The sequence below is a fragment of the Dasypus novemcinctus genome, chromosome 3 (assembly GCF_030445035.2).
Source record: "Dasypus novemcinctus isolate mDasNov1 chromosome 3, mDasNov1.1.hap2, whole genome shotgun sequence".
NCBI classification, from domain to species: Eukaryota; Metazoa; Chordata; class Mammalia; order Cingulata; family Dasypodidae; genus Dasypus; species Dasypus novemcinctus.
In genome coordinates, this window is record NC_080675.1 from 129,885,434 (window position 1) to 129,906,837 (window position 21,404).

The 21,404-nt window shown below is 37.8% G+C and overlaps 1 protein-coding gene across 3 annotated transcripts in view; it reads right to left on the reverse strand.

Moving 5' to 3' along the window:
* The window catches only part of MNS1 (meiosis specific nuclear structural 1), a 64,353-nt gene that overhangs the window by 29,699 nt on the left and 13,250 nt on the right, over window positions 1-21,404 (reverse strand). The window lies entirely within an intron of this gene.

Consider the following 21,404-nt stretch of genomic DNA (forward strand, 5'->3'; position numbering starts at 1 on the left):
ATCTGTCCTTCAAAAATGAGAGTGAGCTGTAATTCTTCATAGAAAAACAAAAACTGAGAGTATTTACCAAAAGATCAGGCTTACAAGAGATACTAAAGAGAATGCTATAGCCTAAAAGGAAAAAACAAGGGCAAGAGACTTGGCAAAGACTGTAGAAATGAAGATTATTACTAACAGTAACTTAAAGCGTAAAAAGACAATAGTAATATAAGACAGCAGAAAGCAAAAGAAAAAAAATGGACAAAGTAAGTAATGCCTTTACTGTAGTAACACTGAACATTAATGGATTAAACTCCCCAATCAAAAGACAGAGACTAATAATATGGATTAAAAAATATGAGCCATCTCTATTCTGTCTACAAAATATTCACCTCAGATGTATGAACACAACCAAGTTAAAAGTTAAAGGTTAAAAAAAGATATTCCATGAAAAAAGAAATTTAAAAATCTGGAGGATACTAATATCAGAAAAAAATAGATATTAAATGCAAGACTGTTATAAGAGATTAAGAAGAGCATTATATAATAATAAAAGGGACAATTAAACAAGAAATAACTATACTAAATATTTCTGTACCTAACCTGGGTGCCCCAAGATACCTGAGGCACACCCTAAGAAAAGTGAAGAGAGAAATGGGTATCTCTACAATAATGACTGGAGATTTCAAGAAACCACTGTCACTACTGGATAGAACATCTGGACTGAGTATAAATAAAGAAACAAAGAGCATGAACAGTATGATAAATGAACTAGACCTAACAGATATTTATAGAGCATTACACCACAAAACAGCAGGATACATAATACATTCTTTTTCAGGTACTCCTGGATTCTTCTCTAGGACAGACCTTATGTTGGGTCACAAGAAAGGTCTTGGTAAATGCAGAAAGATTGAAATTATACAAAACACTCTTATCGTAATGGAATGAAGCTGGAAATCAGAAACAGATGGAAAAAGAAAACCCAAACATATGCAGATTAAACAACACACTCTTAAATAACACTGTATCAAAGAAGAAACGGTAAGAAAATTTTGTAAATATCTTGAGCTGAATGAAAATGAGAAGACAACGTATCAAAACCTATATCAAAACCTATGGAACATGACAAAGGCAGTGCCCTCAATGCTTACATAAAAATAAGAAACAATACTTACTTTGGCAATGAGATCCTGCTAAGACATGCATAAACATAACCTCTGGAATGACCTCCTGGCTCACTTTGAAGTCTCTTAGCCATATAATCTCATTTGCCTTTTTATCACTGATGTGGAGGCAGTGGCCACTGGAGGTTCTGAGGGAAGGGCGAGGGAAAAACAGGTGTAATATGGGGGCATTTTTGGGACTTGCAAATTGTCCTGAATGACATTGCAAAGACAGATACAGGCCATTATATATCATGTCATAATTTACAGGAAAGAGTGTAATGTACAATGTAAACTATAATCCATGCTGAGTGGCAATGCTCCAAAATGCGTTTATCAACTGTAACAAATGTGCCACACTAATGAAGGATGTTGTTAATGTGGGAAAATGCGGGAGGGGTAGGGAGCAGGGCATATATGGATCCCCTATATTTTTTACGTAACATTTATGTAATCAATGTATCTTTCCTTCTTAATTTTAAAATGCATTTTAAAAAAAGAGCTAAAACTGAAGATCTAACTGCACACCTGGAAAAGCTAGAAAAAGAACAGCAAATCAATTCCAAACCAAGCCAAAGAAAAGAAACAGGAAAGATCAGAGCAGAAATAAACGAAATCAAGAACAAAATAACAATAGAGAGAATCTACAAAACCAAAAATTGGTCCTTCAAGATCAACAAAACAGCATACTCTTAGCTAGGCTGACAAAACAAAATGAGAGAAAACACAAATAAATAAAATCAGAAATGAGGGAAGACATTACCATCGACAGTGCAAACATAAAAGGATACTATGAACACTATATGCCAAAAAACTAGATAATGTAGATGAGATGGACAAATTCTTAGAAACACACGAAAAACCTACATTGACCCTAGGAGAAATAGAAGACCTCAACAAACCTATCATGAGTAAAGAGACTGAAACAGTCATCAAAAAAAAACCCCAAAATCAAAAGCTCAGGACCAGATGGCTTCACTGGTGAATTCTACCCATCATTCAAAGATGACTTAAATAACAATCTTGCTGAGGCTCTTTCAAAACACTGAAAATGAAGGAATGCTACCAAACATATTCTAAGAAGCCAACATCACTCTAATACCAAAGCGGATAAAGATACTATTAAAAAAAATAAAATTACAGACCAATTACTCTAATGAATATGGATGCAAAAGTTCTCACAAAAAAATGTCAAACCTAATCCAATAGCACATTAAAGGAATTATACACCACAATCAAGTGGGTTTTATCCCAGGTATGCAAGGGTGGTTCGACACAAGAAGTCAATTAACGTAATACACCACATTAATAAACTGAATAGAAAATCATACGATCTTCTTCATTGACTCAGAAAAGGCATATAGCAAGAGAAGGTAGATTTCTCAACATGGTAAGGTGCATATATGAAAAACCCACAGCTAGTATTGTACTCAATGGTGAAAGACTGAAAGCCTTCCTGTGGAGATCGGGAACAAGACAAGGATGCCCATTGTCACTACTATTATTCAGTATTGTGCTAGAATTCTAGCTGGAGCAATTAGGCAAGACAAAGGGAAAAAAAACAACAAAATAGGAAAGGAGGAAGTAAAATGGTCACTATTCACTGAATATCTGATCCTATATCAATAATACCCTAAAAAATCCACAACGAAGCTACTAAAACTAAGAGATGAGTTAAGCAAAATGGTGAGAAACAAGATTAATACACAAAAATTAGTAGCATTTCTGTACACTACTGATGAGCAACCTGAGGAGGAAGTCAGAAAAAAAATTCCATTTATAATAGCGACTAACATAATCAAATATTTAGGAATAAACTTAACCAAGGACATAAAGGACCTTTATTCAGAAAACTACAAAACAATGCTAAAAGAAACCAAAGACAACCTAAATAAATGAAAGGGCATCTTGTATTCATGGACTGGAAGACTAAATACCATTAGGATGTCAATTCTATCCAAACTGATTTACAGACTCAATGTAATCCCAATAAAAATCTCAATTGTCTTTTTTGCAGAAATCGAAATGCCCAGTATCAAATTTATTGGAAGGGTAAGTGACCCTGAATAGCCAAAAATGTCTTTTTTTTTTAAAGATTTATTTATTTCTCCCCTTTCCCCCCCACCCCGGATGTCTGTTCTCTGTGTCTATTTGCTGCGTCTTCTTTGTCCGCTTCTGTTGTTGTCAGTGGCATGGGAATCTGTGGTTCTTTTTGTTACATCATCTTGTTGTGTCAGCTCTCCGTGTGTGCAGCACCATTCCTGGGCAGGCTGCACTTTCTTTCACGCTGGGCGGCTCTCCTTATGGGGCGCACTCCTTGCGTGTGGGGTTCCCCTACATGGGGGACATCCCTACATAGCAGGGCACTCCTTGCACGCATCAGCACTGAGCATGGGCCAGCTCCACATGGGTCAAAGAGGCCCGGGGTTGAACTGCGGACCTCCCATGTGGTAGACGGACACCCTAACCACTGGGCCAAGTCCGCTGCCCAAAAATGTCTTTAAAATTAATGAAATTGGAGGACCCACTTTCTGACTATAAAGCATATTACTTAGCTACAGTAGTAAAAACAAATGGTACTGGCACAAAGACAGACATATTGGCCAAGGGAATCGAATTGAGAACTCAGAAATGGGCCCTCACATCTACAGTCAAGTAATTTTTTAACAAGACTGTCAAGCCCTCTCAGCTGAGCCAGAACAGTCTATTAAATAAATGATGCTGGAAGAACTGGTTATCCATACCCTAAGGGAAAAGAAGACCCCTATCTCACACCTTTTACAAAAATTAACTTAAACACGATCAAGCACCTAAATATAAAAGCTACAACCATAAAACGTCTAGAAGAAAATGTAGGGAAATATCTTCAAAAGCATGTGGTAGGCATTAGTGTCTTACATCTTACACACAAAGCATGAATAACGAAAGAAAATATGGATAAACGGCACCTCCACAAAATTAAACTTTGTTCTTAAAAACACATTGTATAGAAGTAAAAAGGCAACCTACTCAATGGTAGAAAATATTTGGAAAAACACATATCCAACAAGAATTTGATATCCATGTTATAAAGAGATGACACAACTCAATGATAAAATGACAAGCAACCAAATTTAAAAACTGGGCCGAAGATCTGAATAGACATTTCTCTAAAAAGGAAATACAAATGGCCGAAAAGCACATGAAAAAAAATGTTCAACATGACTAGCTAGGGAAATGCAGATCAAAACTATAATGAGATACTAATTCACACCTTATAAAATGGCCATCAACAACAACAAAAAAATTAAACTACAAGTGCTGAGAGGATGTGAAGAAACAGTAACACTCCTTCACTGTAGGTGGGAATGTAGAATGATGGAGCCTCTGTGGAAGTTTCACAGTACCTCAAGAAGCTGAATATAGAACAGCCGTATGATCCAGCAATCCCTTTACTAGGAATATATTCAGAAGAACTGAAAGCAAGGATGTGAACTGACATTTGCACACCAATGTTCAAAGCAGCATTATTCACAACTGCTAAAATATAGAACCAGCCCAAGTGTTCATCAACCAGTGAATGGATAAACAAAATGTGGTATATACATACAATGGAATACTATTCAGCTGTAAGAAGAAATGCAATCAGGATACATATGAAAACATGGATGAACCTTGAGGACAGTATGCTGAGTGAAGTCAGCAGACACAAAAAGACAAATATTGTACAGTCTCACTAATATAAACTAAATACAATGAGTAAATTCATACGGAGGTAAACTCTAGAGTACAGGTTACTAGGCCATGAGACTGTGGGTTGAAAATGGGAGTTGATGCTTAATGTATTTAGAATTTTTAATAAGGTTTACTATAAAAGTGTGGAAATGAATAGAGTTAATGGTAACACACTGAAGTATCTGTAACTGACACTTCTGAGGTATAATTATGATTGTGGCTGAAAGGGGAAGTCGGTGGATATAAGCGTTAACTGAACGGAAGCTAGAGAATAATAAAGGGAATGTATACCATAGTGACTCACATGTTGGATGAAGATTGTGGTTAATAATATAAGAATGTTCTTCTTCTGCAAAGTGTTAAGAATATGGTAATACGCAAGAAAATTACAACTAATGTACAGACAATAGTAATACTGTAATATTTTTGCAGCAATGGCAAAGATGTATCAATTTTTTTTTTATTTCTCTCCCCTCCCCCTTCTCCCTTCCCCCACCCCCAACTGTCTGTTCTCTGTGTCCATTTGCTGTGTGTTCTTCTGTGTCTGCTTGTATTCTTGTCAGCGGCACCCAGAATCTATGTCTTGTTTTGTTGCGTCATCTTGCTGCATCAGCTCTTCATACATACGGCGCCATTCCTGGGCAGGGTGCACTTTCTTCGCACAGGACGGCTCTCCTTACGGGACGTACTCCTTGTGCATGGGGCTCCCCTATGTGGGGGACCCCTGCATGGCACGGCACTCCTGCGCACATCAGCACTGCGAGTGGGCCAGCTCATTACACTGGTCAGGAGGCCCTGAGTTTGTACCCTGGACTTCCCATGTGGTAGGCAGATGCCCTATCCATTGGGTCAAATCTGCTTCCCAATATATCACTTCTAAGAGACAAGTGTATGAGAGTATGAGGTAGTGTGGGACTTTTTCTTCTTGAGTAATAAAAACATTCTAAAGTTGACTGAGATTATGAAAGCACAACTCTTTGGTGAAAATGAGAGCAATGCGTGTACACTTTGAATGGATTGTACAAAACATGGAGCTTTATAACACAGGGAATCCAGTGGTGGAAGATGAACTGTGGTTAACAAGACAAATATGAGAATGTTCTCTCATGAACTATAACAAATGTATAATACTAATACAGAGTGTTAATAATTGGGTGGGTTGGTGGAAACAAATCACCAAATGTAAGATAATGGCTGTAGTTAGTAGTAATATTTTGATTATGCCATTTTATAGTTTATAACAAAAGTTTCACAACAATGCAAGGTTGTGTTATTGGGGTGATGTATGGGAGCCCTATATGATGATACATATGTTTGTTTTGTAAGGTCACACTTTATGTATGTTCATGTATGAATGATATACTTTCATTAAATTTTATTTATTAAAGTTATCACCAATGGTTTATTTTTTTGCTGCTGTTTTTGAATAGAAGTTTTATATTTATTCTCTTATTAGGTAGTTACTGCTTCTGTTCTTGTACAGATACTTTTTTAAAATTTAAATTCCTAATTGCTTTTAGATGATTTATACAAATACAATTAATCTGTGTATATACTGACTTCACATACAATAACTTTTTTACTTTTTGATTCTGATAATTTAACTGTAGATTATTTCAGATTTTCTACATACATCATATCATCTGTGAATAATGGCAGTTTTATTCTTTTACTGCCAATTCTTATATTTTTTGTTTCTTTTACTTGCTTAATATATTGGTTAGTATGACTAGCACAGTGATGAATAGAATTTATTACAGCAGGCATCCTTGTCTCTTTCCCATGTCAGAGGGGAAGTGTGCAACATTTTGCCATTAAGTATGATGTTGCCATAGATTTCCCTTTATTCATAGTTAGCTAAACATTTTAAAATATCTTCTCATTGATTTTTCCATCGCATTCTGTTAATGGGATGAATTCTACTTTATGGTTTTCTAATGTCAAACCAATCTTGCATTTCTGGAATAAATTAAATTTGGTCAGAATATATTATCCTTCTTATATACCATTGTTTTTGGGATTTGCTAATATAACACTTCAGATTATTGCGACTAAATTCATGAAAATGATAAACTTACAATTTTCTCATAATATCCTGTCCAAGTACTGATCACAGGGAAATAAACTATGAAGAGTTCCCTCTTTCCCAGTCCGAAAGACTATGTAAGACTAATGTTACTTCTTCTTTTAGTAAAAGTCAACAGTGAAGCCATCTAGGCCTGTACTTTTCTTAGTGGATAAGGTTTAATTACAGAGGCAATATCCTTAAAAGTTATAGGAACATTTAGGTTTTTATTGCTTTTTGTGTCAGTCAGGATGATAAACTGTACAATCTAGTATTTTGTCCACTTCATCTAAATTTTCAAATTCATTTGTATAAAACTGTAATTATCTCCTGTTACAATTTATTAAATGTTCGTGTAATATACATTACTAAAATTAGTTATTTGTGTATGCTCTTTTTCTGTTATTCTTGCGTGAGGGTTATCAAATTTATTAAATAGTCTTTTCAAAGACACAATTCTTAGATTTGTTGATTATATTTTATGTTTATATTCTAGTTCACTGATTTCTGTTATGGTTATTACATTCCTCCTCCTACATTTTTTTGGTTTTACTTAGTATGTTTTCCAACTTTTCCAGGTGAATTCTCCTTTTCTAATATAGTCATTTAAGATTTTAAGTTATCCTTGATGAACAGCTTTAGCTACATACATGTTTTTCTTTAATCCTACATGTTTTAATATGTAGTATTTTCATTATCACTCAGTTAGGGACATTTTCTCATGTCCATGTTTATTAATTTTTGACTGAAGGATTACTCAGAAGGTCATTTGAAAATATCTATATATACAAAGATTTTCTATTTAGTTGACTTAACCCCAGTTAATTCCATGTGGTCCAAGAAATACCATGTATGAATTAAATCCTTTGAAAACCTGTTGACAATTGTATTCTAATACAATACATGGTCTATTTCGTAAATGGTTCAAATGTGTTTACTATAATTACCAATATAGCTGGATTTTAACTTACAATCTAATTTCTTTCATTTTGACCAACACACATTATTTTGACCAACACATATCTTTTCTTTCATTTTGCCTCTGTGTCAGGATACCCAAGACCACGCCTAGGTTTGATGACTCACTAGGAGGACTCACAGGACTCAGCATATAGTCAAACTCATGATATAGTGAAATGTTACTAAGCAAAATCAGCAATGGTAAAAAACAAATGAGTTAAAATCTGGAGGAAACACAGGCACAAAATTCCAAGAGTCCTCTCCTAACAAAGACACAATAGAACATCACTTAATTAACCCCCAGGAATGAGTAGTGACAACATGTGCAAAATGCTGTCTACCAGGAAAGCCCATTAGAGACTGCGCCAAGGATTTTACTAGGGCCTGGTCACTTAGGCACCCTCGCATGTACCAAAATTCTAGATATCCAGAATGAAAACAGTTGTTCAGCATAAACTACATTGTTTGTACAAACAGTTGAAGCAGAGTGACTTGCTCTTATCCATTAGGGTAGTGGGAACCCTTCTGAAATCCAGGTTTCTAGATATTAGCCAAGGGTCAACCACGCAAACAGGATCTTCTAAGGACAGCAGTATCAGGTGTGTTATGTTAACTGGTTTCTGTACAGCCTCTTCATGGAATCATCACTTACTATCACTTTATCTGCTCTATTTGTTAATTACATATTGTTTTCCAAATTTTTATTATACAAATTATAACTAGTTTCTCTGACGTATATGTCTACTAAAATCAGTCCATTTTTATCAACAAATGAAAAATTCTTGACATTAACTCAATTTATTCACTGTATCTCACTTTTGCTACATTTTTGTTGTATTTTATGTTTTTAACTCTATTTAAACCTCCAAACATTATAATAAATGTTTAAACATTCAAATTTCATTTGGATTTACTGTATATTTACCAAATCCATTGCTCTTCATTCCTTCTGCAGTTCTCAGATTAAATTTGGGATAATTTCCACCTACCTAAACAACTTCCAATAATTCTTTCAATGCAGGACTTTTAGTGATTGCATTAATTTCCTAGGGTTAGTGTAAAAAAAAGTTCCACAAACAAGGTGGCTTAAAATAACACATTTGGGAAGTGGATGTGGCTCAAGCAGATGGGTGCCCACCTAGCATACAGGAGGTCCCAGGTTCAGTTCCCAGTACCTCCTAAAGAAGACGAGCAAGACAGCAAGCTGAGGCAGCGAGCTGATGCAATGAGATGACATAACAAGATGATGCAACCAGAGGATGTAACCAGTTGCTTCATGATGCAATGAGGAAACACAATGAGAGAACAACAACCAGGGCACAGAGGTGCTCAAAGCAACCTCCCACATTGGAGGTCCCAAGTTCAAGTCCCGGTGCCTCCTCAAAAAAAGAAGACAGGCAGACACATAGAGTACACAATGACCAGAGAGAGAAAACAGACAGCAAGCACAAACAAAAAGGGTGGGGAGGGGGAAAAATAAAGTAAATCTTAAGAAACAACAACAACAACAGGCATTTATTCTCAGTTCTGGGGGCTAGAAGTCTGAAATCAATGTGTTGACAGGGCCATGCCCCCTCTAAAGCCTCCAGGAAACTCTTACCTTCTAGGGTTTGCTAAAAATCTTTATGTTCCTTGGTTTATATTGGTATCACTTCAATCTCTGCCTCTGTAATCACATGGCCTTCCCCCTGCATCTCTGGATCTTCACATGGACTTCTTGTAAGGACAGCAGTCATGGGATTTTGGGCCCACCCTAATCCACAATGTTTAACTTGGCTAATTTCATCAGCAAAGACCCTATTTTCAAAATATGTTACACTCTGAGGTTCTAGATAGATAAGAATTTGGGGAGGACACTATTCAACCCAGTACAGTAATCAATCCTCTGTTTTTTTGTCTGAAAATTCATTTTATGTTCATTTTTTAAAAATGTATTGAAGTATATTATTCATACATGAACATACATAAACAATAAATGTATAGTGAAATTTGTGAATTTACAAAACAAACATGAATATCATCATACAAGTCTCCCATACATTTCCCTACCACCAACACCTCACACTGTTGTGAAACATTTGCTACAAACTATTAAAGAGCATTGTCAAAATATTACAACTAACTATAGAGCATATCTTACATTTGGTGTATTTTCCCCCAACCCACCCAATTATTAATACCCTATGTTAGTATTATGTATTTATTATCGTTCAGGAAAAAATGTTCTTACATTTGTCCTGCTAACCACAGTCCATCATCCACCACTAGACTCCCTGTGTTATACAGTCCCATGCTTTGTCCAGTCCACTCAAAATGTATATGCATTGATTTTTTTAAAAATTTATTTAAGTATATCACTTATTCATAAACATACATAAAGAGTAAGTGTATAGTAATAGTTCTGAACTTACAAAACAAACATATTTAACATCATACAGGACTCTCATGACTCACCCTACAACCAGTATCTTGCACTGTTTCTAACCTTTTTAACTAATGATGAAAGAACATTGTCAAAATATTACTACTAACCAAAGCATTTTTCTCCCAACCCACCCTATTATTATCTTTATATCATTTATATATGAACATACATAAACAATATGTATAGTAAAAAGTTGCGAACTTACAAAGCAAACATGCATAACATCATACAGGGGTACCATACATCAACCCTCCACCAACACCTTGCATTGTCATGAGATGTTTGTTACAAATAATGAAAGAATATTGTCAAAATCTTACTACTAATTATAGTACTTATCTTACATTTGGTCTATTTTTTTCCCCAACCCACCCTATTATTATTTTTTAAATATATTTTTTATGACAGAAGTTGTAAACTTATAAATCAATCATGCACATGTGCGGAATTCCCAAACAACATCCCTCTGTCAACACACCACACTGTGTTGGAACATTTGTTACAGATAAGATAATATCATCTGATTGTTATCACATCCATAGTATACATTTGGCTCACATTTTCCATACTGCCCCATTATCAACACAGTATATCTTTGGCACAGATGCAAGATTATATTATTACTGCTAACCACAGTCCACAGGCCACTCAAGTTGTATTTTTCCCATGCTTCTCCGCATTCTCACCACCCCGCAGTAGTGATGCGCATTTGTTCTAGCTCACAAAGGACACTCCTGCATTTGTACCATCAACCATAATTCTCATCCACCTCTTGGTTTACTGTGTTGTTCAGTTCCTAGATTATTCCCCAGCATTCTGTCAACTGGCATTTACATAGACTACTATTTTCAGCTACATCCCCATTTATAAAATAGTTGTTAATCACTACTTGTTACCATCCACTCTACACATTTCCACACTTTTACAGTAAAGCTAATTGAAACTTCTATATACATTAAACATCAGTAGTTCATCTCAGTCCTCCTTTATCTCCTTTAAGAATCCACCATCTACCACCAGGTCTTGAAGATATTTTCCTACAATTTCTTCTAGAAGCTTTATGGTTCTTGCTTTTATTTTTAGGCTTTTGATCCATTTTGAGTTAAGTTTGGACAAGGTGTGAGATAGGGGTCCTCTCTTCTTCTTCCGGTTATAGATATCTAGTTCTTTTAGCACAATTTGTTGAATGGACTGTTCTGCCAGAGCTGTGTGGGTTTGACAGGCTAGTCAAAAATCACTTGACCATACATGAGAGGGTCTGTTTCTGAAACATCAATTTGGTTCCATTGGTCTATGTGTCTGTCTTTATGCCAGTATCATGCTGTTTTTACCACTTTAGCTAGGTAATATGATCTGAAGTCTGGAGATGAGAGTTAGCTTTTCCTTTCTATGATGTTTCTGGCTATTCTGGACCCTTTATCCTTCCAAATAAATTTGATAATTGTGTTTTCAATTTTTTTTTTTAAATGCTGGTGGAATTTGTATTGGGATTGCATTGAATCTGTACATCAGTTTGAGTAGAACTGGCATCTTCATGATATTTAGTCTCCCAATCCATGAGCACAGAATGTTCTTCCAGTTATTTAGGCCTTTTTTTATTTAACACTGACTTGCAGTTCTCTGAATACAAGTGCTCTACATCATTGGTTAAGTTTATTCCTGACTATTTTTACCTGCCATATTTTATTGTCACCACTCTTTTGACACTTTTAGTTACTTTTATTGATAGAATCTTCACTTCTAGACTCTCTTCCAGGTTCTGTCTCATCTTTTCAGGCACTAGGACACCCTTCAGTATTTCCTGAAAATCTGGTCTCTTGCTTAGAAATTCTCTCAATTTCTGTTAATTTGTGAATATTCTAGTCTCACCCTCATTTTTGAAAGATGGTCTTGCTGGATATAAGAATCTTGGCTGGAAATTTTTCTCTTGTAATATCTTAAATATTTCCTACCACTGTCTTCTTGTCTGCATGGTTTCTGGTGAGAAATCAGCACTCAATCTTATTGGGTATCCCTTATATGTTATGCATTGCCTTTCTCTTACTGTTCTCAGAATTCTCTCCTTGTCTTTGGCCTTTGACATTCTGATGAGTATGTGTCTCAGAGTTGGTCTATTCAGATTTTTTCGGATGGGAGTATTTTGTGCTTCTTGGACATGGATATCTATGTCCTTCAATAGGGTTGTGAAATTTTCTACCATTATTATTATTATTTTTTTAAGATTTATTTTTACTCATTTAATTCCCCTCCCCTCCCCCGGTTGTCTGTTTTCTGTGTCTTTTTGCTGCGTCTTGTTTCTTTGTCTGCTTCTGTTGTCGTCAGCGGCACAGGAAGTGTGGGTGGCGCCATTCCTCGGCAGGCTGCTCCCTCCTTCGCGCTGGGCGGCTCTCCTTATGGGTGCACTCCTTGCGCTTGGGGCTCCCCTACGCGAGGGACACCCCTGTGTAGCACGGCACTCCTTGCGCGCATCAGCACTGCGCATGGGCCAGCTCCACAAGTGTCAAGGAGGCCCGGGGCTTGAACCGCGGACCTCCCATGTGGTAGACGGACGCCCTAACCACTGGGCCAAAGTCCGTTTCCCATCTACCATTATTTCTTCAAATATTCGTTCTGCCCCTTCTCCCTTCTCTTCTCCTTCTGGGACACCGAGACATGGATGTTTGCACGCCTTTTGCTTTCATTTAGTTCCCTTGACCTTGTTCAGTTTTTTCCATTCTTCATCTGTTCCTTTGTATGTTCACTTTCAGAGGTCATTTCTTCAAGCCCACCAATCCTTTCTTCTGCCTCCTCAAATCTGCTATTATATGATTCCAATGTTTTAAAAGTTCATTTATTGTGCCTTTCATTCCCATAAGATCTGCTGTTTTTCTGTGTATGCTTTCAAATTCTTCTTAGTGCTCACCTAGTGTCTTATTAATATCCTTAATCTCTTTAGCCATCTCATTGAATTTATTAAGATCTGTTTGAACATCTATGATTAGTTGTCTCAACTCCTTTATGTCATCTGAAGACTCATCTTATTCCTTAACTGGGCCATATCTTCCTGTTTCTTGGTATAGATTGTAACTTTTTTTACAGTGTTTTGGCATCTGGCTTACTAGAGTATTTATTCTGGGTGCAGTTTTTCTCTTTTGTTTAGGGCTTCCTGCCCTTTCTCCTTTGCTGTTTGTGCAGCAGGAGCCAAGGATGTACATTGGCTCCTAAGCTGTACATTAAGTTGTAGAGGCTCAAACTGCCCTCATTACCCCAGAGACCAACGAAGCTTCTCCCAATTTTCTCCTCTGCCAGGGGTAGGAACAGAGTCACAGCTGTGTGGAATAATCCAAGTTGTGCAGGCCTAGATTGTAGTTGCCCAGAGACTGAGGAACTTCATATACCTTTCTCCCCTGCCTGGGGCAGATATGGAGCCAGAGGTGTGGGCAGCAATCTATGCAGTGTGAGTCCAAGATTACCGCAGTTACCCCAGTAGACTTCTGATTATTCAGTCTTTGCCAGCCAAAGGTACCTGCAGTTACCTGGATAGGCTGGTGCAGGGCCTGCCAGCCTCCTCCCTGCCAGGGGTGGGGCTGACACCTAGGCTAGGGCTGCAGGCCAATCTGGGTGAAAGAAATGGGTTCCTACTGTCATAGTGATTTTCGGTAAGCTCAGCTTCCCCTCACGCTGGGAACAGAATCAAAATGGCAGCCACCGGTCTCTTTCCAACTTGGACAGATTCACACCCTAGCTGTTTCTAGGGTGATACCTTAGCCAGCCGAGTCTACTTATCAGTAGCTGAAATCAGTGGCCAACCATTTCCTCCTCCAGTCTTTGGGAAATGGAGCTTCTAATTCCAGTCAAAGAACAGGCCCTGGGGTGGCTTGCGCTGCCAGAGTAGGATAATCACCAGCCTCTGCGGCCTGACCAGTAATTTTCTGGAAAAGCTGGCACAGGTCCCCCAGCTTCCTTCCTGCTGAAGATGGGGCTGGGGCCTAGGCTAGAGCTGCAATCTGATCTGGATGGAAAGAAGCTAATCCCTAGCAACTCTGTGATTTTTCAATCCACCCTACAACTCCTCATGCCAGGCACGGCATTAAGATCGCAGCTACCAGCCTCTTTCTGGCTTGGACAGGCTCAAACTTTAGCTGTTCTTAGTATTATACTTTAACCCGCTGAATTTACTCATCAGTAGCTGAAGTTGGTGCCCAACCATCTCTTCCTCCTCTTTTTTTGGGAAGTGGAGCTTTCAATTTCAGCCATAGAACAGCTCCCAAGATGGCTTATGCCTCCAGTGGAGGATGGGCACTGGCCTCCGTGGCATGGAGTGGTTTATTTATGAATCTTTTCTGCAGATGAGCAGTCTCCTTCCATTCTTTCAAGTATGTTACAGGATACTCTTCTGGTCTCCTGGAGCACACCCCCCCCCCCGCCCCCACCGCCAACAGTGCTTCACATGGCTCCAGATAGCTCTGTGTGTTTACTAACAGTCCTGTAGCAGGAGCTGACTCTAGGAGCTCCTTACTCTACTGCCAGAGCTGTTGGTTGTTCCCTATGTTTTGTTCATTTTTTAGTCACATCTACTTTATTTATGAATTATCAGAGTATGCTCAAATATTTTTCTTTAACTTTTATACAAAAATCATAGCAAAATTTTGACTGACATACAAATGGGACCATTTTTTGGATCACTGTATTCATCTGCAAATTGGCAGGTCTAAGTATAGGGAAATGTTTGCTGTGGAGCATAAAAGGTATCCTAATAATTCAAAATCCCTGTGTTAATAATTAGGTTATTTAAATTGAAAAACAATTTTTTAAACCCATGGTAAATTTAAAAATTAATGTCATTAATTTTGAAAATCTTTCCTTGAGTTCAGAAATCACGAAAGTCTTGATAAATTTATTTCGAACACTTGATTTTATAATAGAAGAAAATATTTCATCAGCAATTTCATTTTCATCACTACTTTTAACTGGAGGGGAGAAAGTCAGTGCCTATGTAGAAATTCTGTTTTAATTATGGCACTATTCATAATAATTACACAATTAACTATAATTAATATGTAGTTTATAACTGTTTACTACATAGTTAACCCATCACTTTATGGAAGGAAAAAATTGTGCATCTCATATATAATTTGTATTCGAATGCAGCAGACAAAAGTTTAAAAGAGACAGTTTTCCCTTATTTTCCCTGATGTCAACACATATTTCAGACTGATAAGCTGATAATTCAGAGTCAATTTCATTGATCTTTTTAAAGAACAAACGTGGTTTTTTTGATTCTCCCTATTGTTATTTTTCTGTTTCATTTGTCTTTGTTCTAATCTTTATTTCCTTCCTTTGGGATTAGCTTGCTCTTCTTTTTTCTTCCAGTTTTGAGGTTAGTTTTCTGATTTGAAGTATTTCTTCTTTTAAAGTAAGCATTTAGAGATATACATCCCCCACCCCCCAAGCAATGTCATTGCCATATGCCATATATTTTGGATTGTTGTATTTTCATTTGCCTCAAAATATTTCCTAATTTCCCTTGTGATTTCCTCTTTTACCCACTGGTTGTTTAAAAGTATATTGTTTAATTTCCACATATTTGGGAAACGGACTTTGGCCCAGAGGTTAGGGCGTCCGTCTACCACATGGGAGGTCCGCGGTTCAAACCCCGGGCCTCCTTGACCCCTGTGGAGCTGGCCATGCACAGTGCTGATGCGCGCAAGGAGTGCCGTGCCACGCAAGCGTGTCCCCCGCGTGGGGGAGCCCCACGCACAAGGAGCGCGCCCTGTGAGGAAAGCCGCCCAGCGTGAAAAGAAAGAGCAGCCTGCCCAGGAATGGCGCCGCCCACACTTCCCATGCCGCTGACAACAACAGAAGCGGACAAAGAAACAAGACGCAGCAAATAGACACCAAGAACAGACAACCAGGAGAGGGGGGGAATTAAATAAATAAATAAATCTTTAAAAAAAAAAATATTTCCACATATTTGTGAATTTTCCATTTCTTCCTCTGTTATTGATTTCTGGCTTCATTCCACTGTGGTTGAAGAATGTACACTCTGTGATTTCAATATTTTTTAATTTATTGAGACTTGTTTTTGACCTAACATATGGTCTATCTGGAGAATGATCCACATGCACTCCAGAAGTGTATTCTGCTTTTGTTGGGTGAAACGTTTTATATAATTGTGTTAGATCTACTGAGAGTAACATATTTAAGTCTTGTATTTCCCTATTGAACTCTAACTAGATGTTTTATCCATTATTGAAAGTGATGCATTAAAGTCTCTTACTATTAATGTAGAACCACTGTTTTCTCCCTTCAAATCTGTATTTGCTTCATGTATTTGGGGGATCTGCTTTAGGTGTATATATATATATATATGTATAATGGTTACATCTTGTTGAATTGTCCATTTTATCACAAAGACATATATAATGACCAGCTTTATTCCTCATAACTGTTTTTGAAGTCTATTTTATCTAATATAACTATAGCCACCCAATGTCTCTTTAGGTTAACACTGTGATGATGTATCTTTTTCCATCCTTTCACTTTCATCCTACTTGTGCCTTTGAATTTAAGGTGAGTCTCTTACAAACAGCATATCTTACTAGTAGGGTCATGCTTTTACATCTATTCTGCCAATCTCTGCCTATGACTGGGAGTTTAATCCGTTTACATTTAAAGTCACTACTGAGAACACAGGACTTTCTTCTGATATTTTGCCCCTGGAATGCAAGGCTGGTTCAACATAAGAAAATCAATAAATGTAATACATCAGATTAACAAAATGAAGGGGGGAAAATCAAATGATTGCCTCAATTGAAGCAGAAAAGGTATTTGACAAAATCTAGCAATTTCTAGGCAAAAATACTTAGAAAAATAGGAATACAGGAAACTTCCTCCACATAATAAAGGGCATATATGAAAAATCTATAGCTAACATTCTACTTAATGGTGAAAGACTAAAAGCTATTCTTCTAAGATCAGGAATAACACAAGGATGCCTACTGTCACCACTGTTAATCAACATGATATTGGAAGTTCCTGCCAGAGCAATTAGGAAAGAAAGGGCACCAAAACTTGAAAGGAAGAAGTAAAATTATCCCTGTTTTCAGGTGACATGATCCTATATACAAAATTCTGAAAAATCTACACCAAAGCTCCTTGACCTAATGAATGAATACAACAAAGTAGTTGGGTACAAGATCAACACCCAGCATCAGTAGAGTTTATATAAATAAGAAATGAACAATCAGAGGGAAAAAATCAAGAAAACATTTCCTTCACAATAGCAATTAAAAGAATGCAATATGTAGACATAAATCTAACCAAGAATGTAAAATACTAAGACAGAGAAAACTTCAAGACACTGCTAAAAGAAATCTCAGACCAGCAGAAAGCCCTGTCTACATATAATAACAGGAGTTTAAAATGCTGTTTGACCTAAAGTAAGGGGGAAATGGAAAGGACAAATGAGTTTATATGGCTATGAGTCTCTAAAAAAGAGTCTGGAGGTTGTCAGAAGGATTGCCCTTAGGCACACCTGAGCAGAGTCTCAGAGACAGATAAAGTAGCTACAACCCCAGGTAATGGCCCTTTTAAGGGCTAAAGAGACTCACAGGTTCTATGGTCATGGCAGATGGGGTTCACTGCCATGTCAGTTGGCCCATCTTTGGAGCTGGTGTTTCTGAGTGATAGAGCTGGACTCAGATGGGATCTCTTTTCACAAGCCTTTCATGCCTACTTTATTGGAATTGTAGTTGGTGCTGGGGTTTAAGATATATCTAGGGGATTTGAATCTCTGGACTGACAATATGATAGCCAGGCCCTGAGCCTCAACAGACTTCAGCTCCTACACTCTGATTTATTGGACTTACCTCACTCAGCTATCATGGAGTTGAAGAATGTCAACCACCACACCATGGAGCCTAGAGTGCCTACAACTGAAAGCAGGAGGATTGCATCCAGTATCCATGTGGAATCTAAGCCCCCTCTTGACATAGATGTGGAATGGACACAACCAATCCAAGGTCCACAGGAAGGAGGAATACAGTAAGGATTAGAGTGGACTTAATGATATTCTATTCATGAACTATTGTGGTTAATAATCAAGAAAATGTGACATTGGTGTGGAAAAAATGGCCATGGTGGCTGCTGGGTGCAGGAAATGGGAGGAAGAGATGAGATGTGGAGGCATTTTCGGGACTTGGAGTTGTCCTGGGTGGTGCTCCAGGGACAACTGCCGGACATTGTATGTCCTCCCATGGCCCACTGGATGGAACGTGGGAGAGTGTGGGCTATGGTGTGGTCCACAGGCCATGGGGTGCAGCGATGCCCAGAGATGTACTCACCAGATGCAACAGATGTGTCATGATGATGGGGGAGAGTGTTACTGTTGGGGGAGTGGTGGGGTGGGGGTGGTGGGGGTGAATGGGGACCTCATATTTTTTGAATGTAATATTTTTTAAAAAATGAATAAATTGAGTAGAATTTGAAAAAAAAAATATCTGCCTCATTGGGTAGTAGTAAAGATTTAATGTGTTGTATATGTGAAATACTTAGTACAATGTTTAACATTTGGGAAGTACTATATGTATGTTTTTTTTCCTATAAAGTATATTCTCAAGATGGTCATCAAAAAAAAAAAGAAATCTCAGAGGACCTAAATAAATGGAAAGACATTTCATGTTCATGGGTTGGAAGATTAAATATCCTACCCAAAGAAATTTATAGATTTAATGCACTCCCAATCAAAATTCCAACAATGTTCTTTCCAGAAATGAAAAGGCCAATCACCAAATTTATATGGAAGGGGGGGAAGCGGATGTGGCTCAAGCCTTTGGGCACCCACCTACCACACAGGAGGTCCCGGGTTCGGTTCCCAGTACCTCCTAAAGGACACGAGCAAGACAGCGAGCAAACTCAATGGGTTGGTGGAGTGAGCTGATGCAACAAGATGATGCAATGAGATGATGCAAAAGAGAGACACAAAAAGCAGGGAGCAGAGGTGGCTCAAGGCATTGGACACCTTCCTCCCACATAGGAGGTCCCAGGGTTAGTTCCCAGTGCCTCCTGAAAAGAAGACAAGTACACAATGAACAGATACAGAGAGCAGACAGTGAGTGCAAACAATGGGGTGGGGAGAAAGAAATAAAATAAACCTTTTATACATACATGGAAGGGGAAGGGGCCCCAAATAGCTAAAGCCAACTTGAAAAAGACAATGAAGTTGGAGGACTCATATCTCCTATTCTTAAAACTTAATATAAAGCCACAGTAATCAAACAGAATGGTATTGACAAAAGGATAGACATATAGACCCATGCAGCTGAATTAAGATCTCAGAAATCAACCCTCACATTTATGGCCAACTTATTTTTTTTTTCTTTTAGGCGGTATCAGATATTGAACTCGGGATCTTATACATACAAAGCAGGTGCTCAACTACTCAGTTACACATGCTCCACCTGGGTGATTTTTGACAAGGGGGCTAAGAGTCAATTGGGAAAGAAGAGTCTCGTAAACAAATGATGCTGGGAAACTAGATCTCCATTTGCAAAAAAAGGAGGACCCTGGCGGCAGACTTGGCCCAGTGGTTAGGGTGTCCGTCTACCACATGGGAGGTCCGCGGTTCAAACCCCAGGCCTACCTGACCCATGTGCAGCTGGCCCATGCGCAGTGCTGATGCACGCAAGGAGTGCTCTGCCACGCAGGGGTGTCCCCCGCATAGGGGAGACCCACGCGCAAGGAGTGCGCCCCATAAGGAGAGCCGCCCAGTGCGAAAGAAAGTGCAGCCTGCCCAGGAATGGTGCTGCACACACAGAGTACCAACACAACAAGATGATGCAACAAAAAGAAACAGAGATTCCCGTGTCGCTAACAACAACAGAAGTGGACAAAGAAGACGCAGCAAATAGACACAGAGAACAGACAACTGGGGTGGGGGGGTGGGGGGAAGGGGAGATAAATAAATAAATAAATTTTTAAAAAAATAAAAATAAAAATAAAGGAGGACCCTGTACCTCACACTTTATACAAAAATCAATTCAAAATGGATCAAAGACCTAAAATAAAAGAGACAGAACAATCAAACTCCTAGAAGAAAATGTAGGGGAGCATCTTCAGGACCTAGTGTTAGGCAAGGGTTTCTTAGACTTTACACCCAAAACACAAGCAAAAACAACAACAAAAATAGGTAAATAGGAACTCACCAAAATTAAAAGCTTTTCAGCCTCAAAGGAGTTTATCATGAGAGTAAAATGACAATCTATACAATGGAAGAAAATATGTGGAAACCACTAATCTGAAAAGGTTTACTATCCAGAATATATACAGAAATACATCAAAATAACAACAAAAAGACAAACTACCCAATTAATAAATAGGCAAAAGTTTTTTTAATAGATACCTCTCCAAAGAAGATATTCAAACAGCCAGAAAGAACATGATAAGATGCTCAACGTCATTTTCTATTAGTGGAATGCAAATCAAAACCACAATAAGATACAACTTCATACCCATTAGAATGGCTGCTATTAAAAAAAAAAAGGAAAATAACAAGTGTGGGAGAAGATGCAGAGAAACAAGAATACTCATTTATTGCAGGTGGGAATGTAAAATGGTACAGCTGTTATGGAAGACAGCTTGACAGTTCCTCAAAAAGCTAAGCATAGAACTACCACACAGCCCAGCAGAGTCAGAATCTAGAATATTCTTGAATACCAGGGGACATGGTGGGGATAGGGGATGGGAAGTTAAGGCTATAAATGAACAGGATTCCTATGTGGAATGATGGAAATGTTTTGGAAGTAGATGGTGGTGATGGTAGCACAACATTTTGAATGTAATTAACAACACTGAAATACATATCTGAATGTGATTAAAATGAGAAATGTGGATTGTACATATGGTAACAGAATAAAAATTTTTTTGAAACCTATCAACTACACTATATTCAGTGAACCCGAAGTTAAAACATGGACTACAATTAATATTACAATTATAAAAATGTGCTATAATCAGTTGTAAAAATGTCCCATACTAATGCAAGGTGTTAATAATTGGGTAATATATGGGAATCCTGTATTTTATCCATGATTATTCTGTAAACCCACAACTTCTC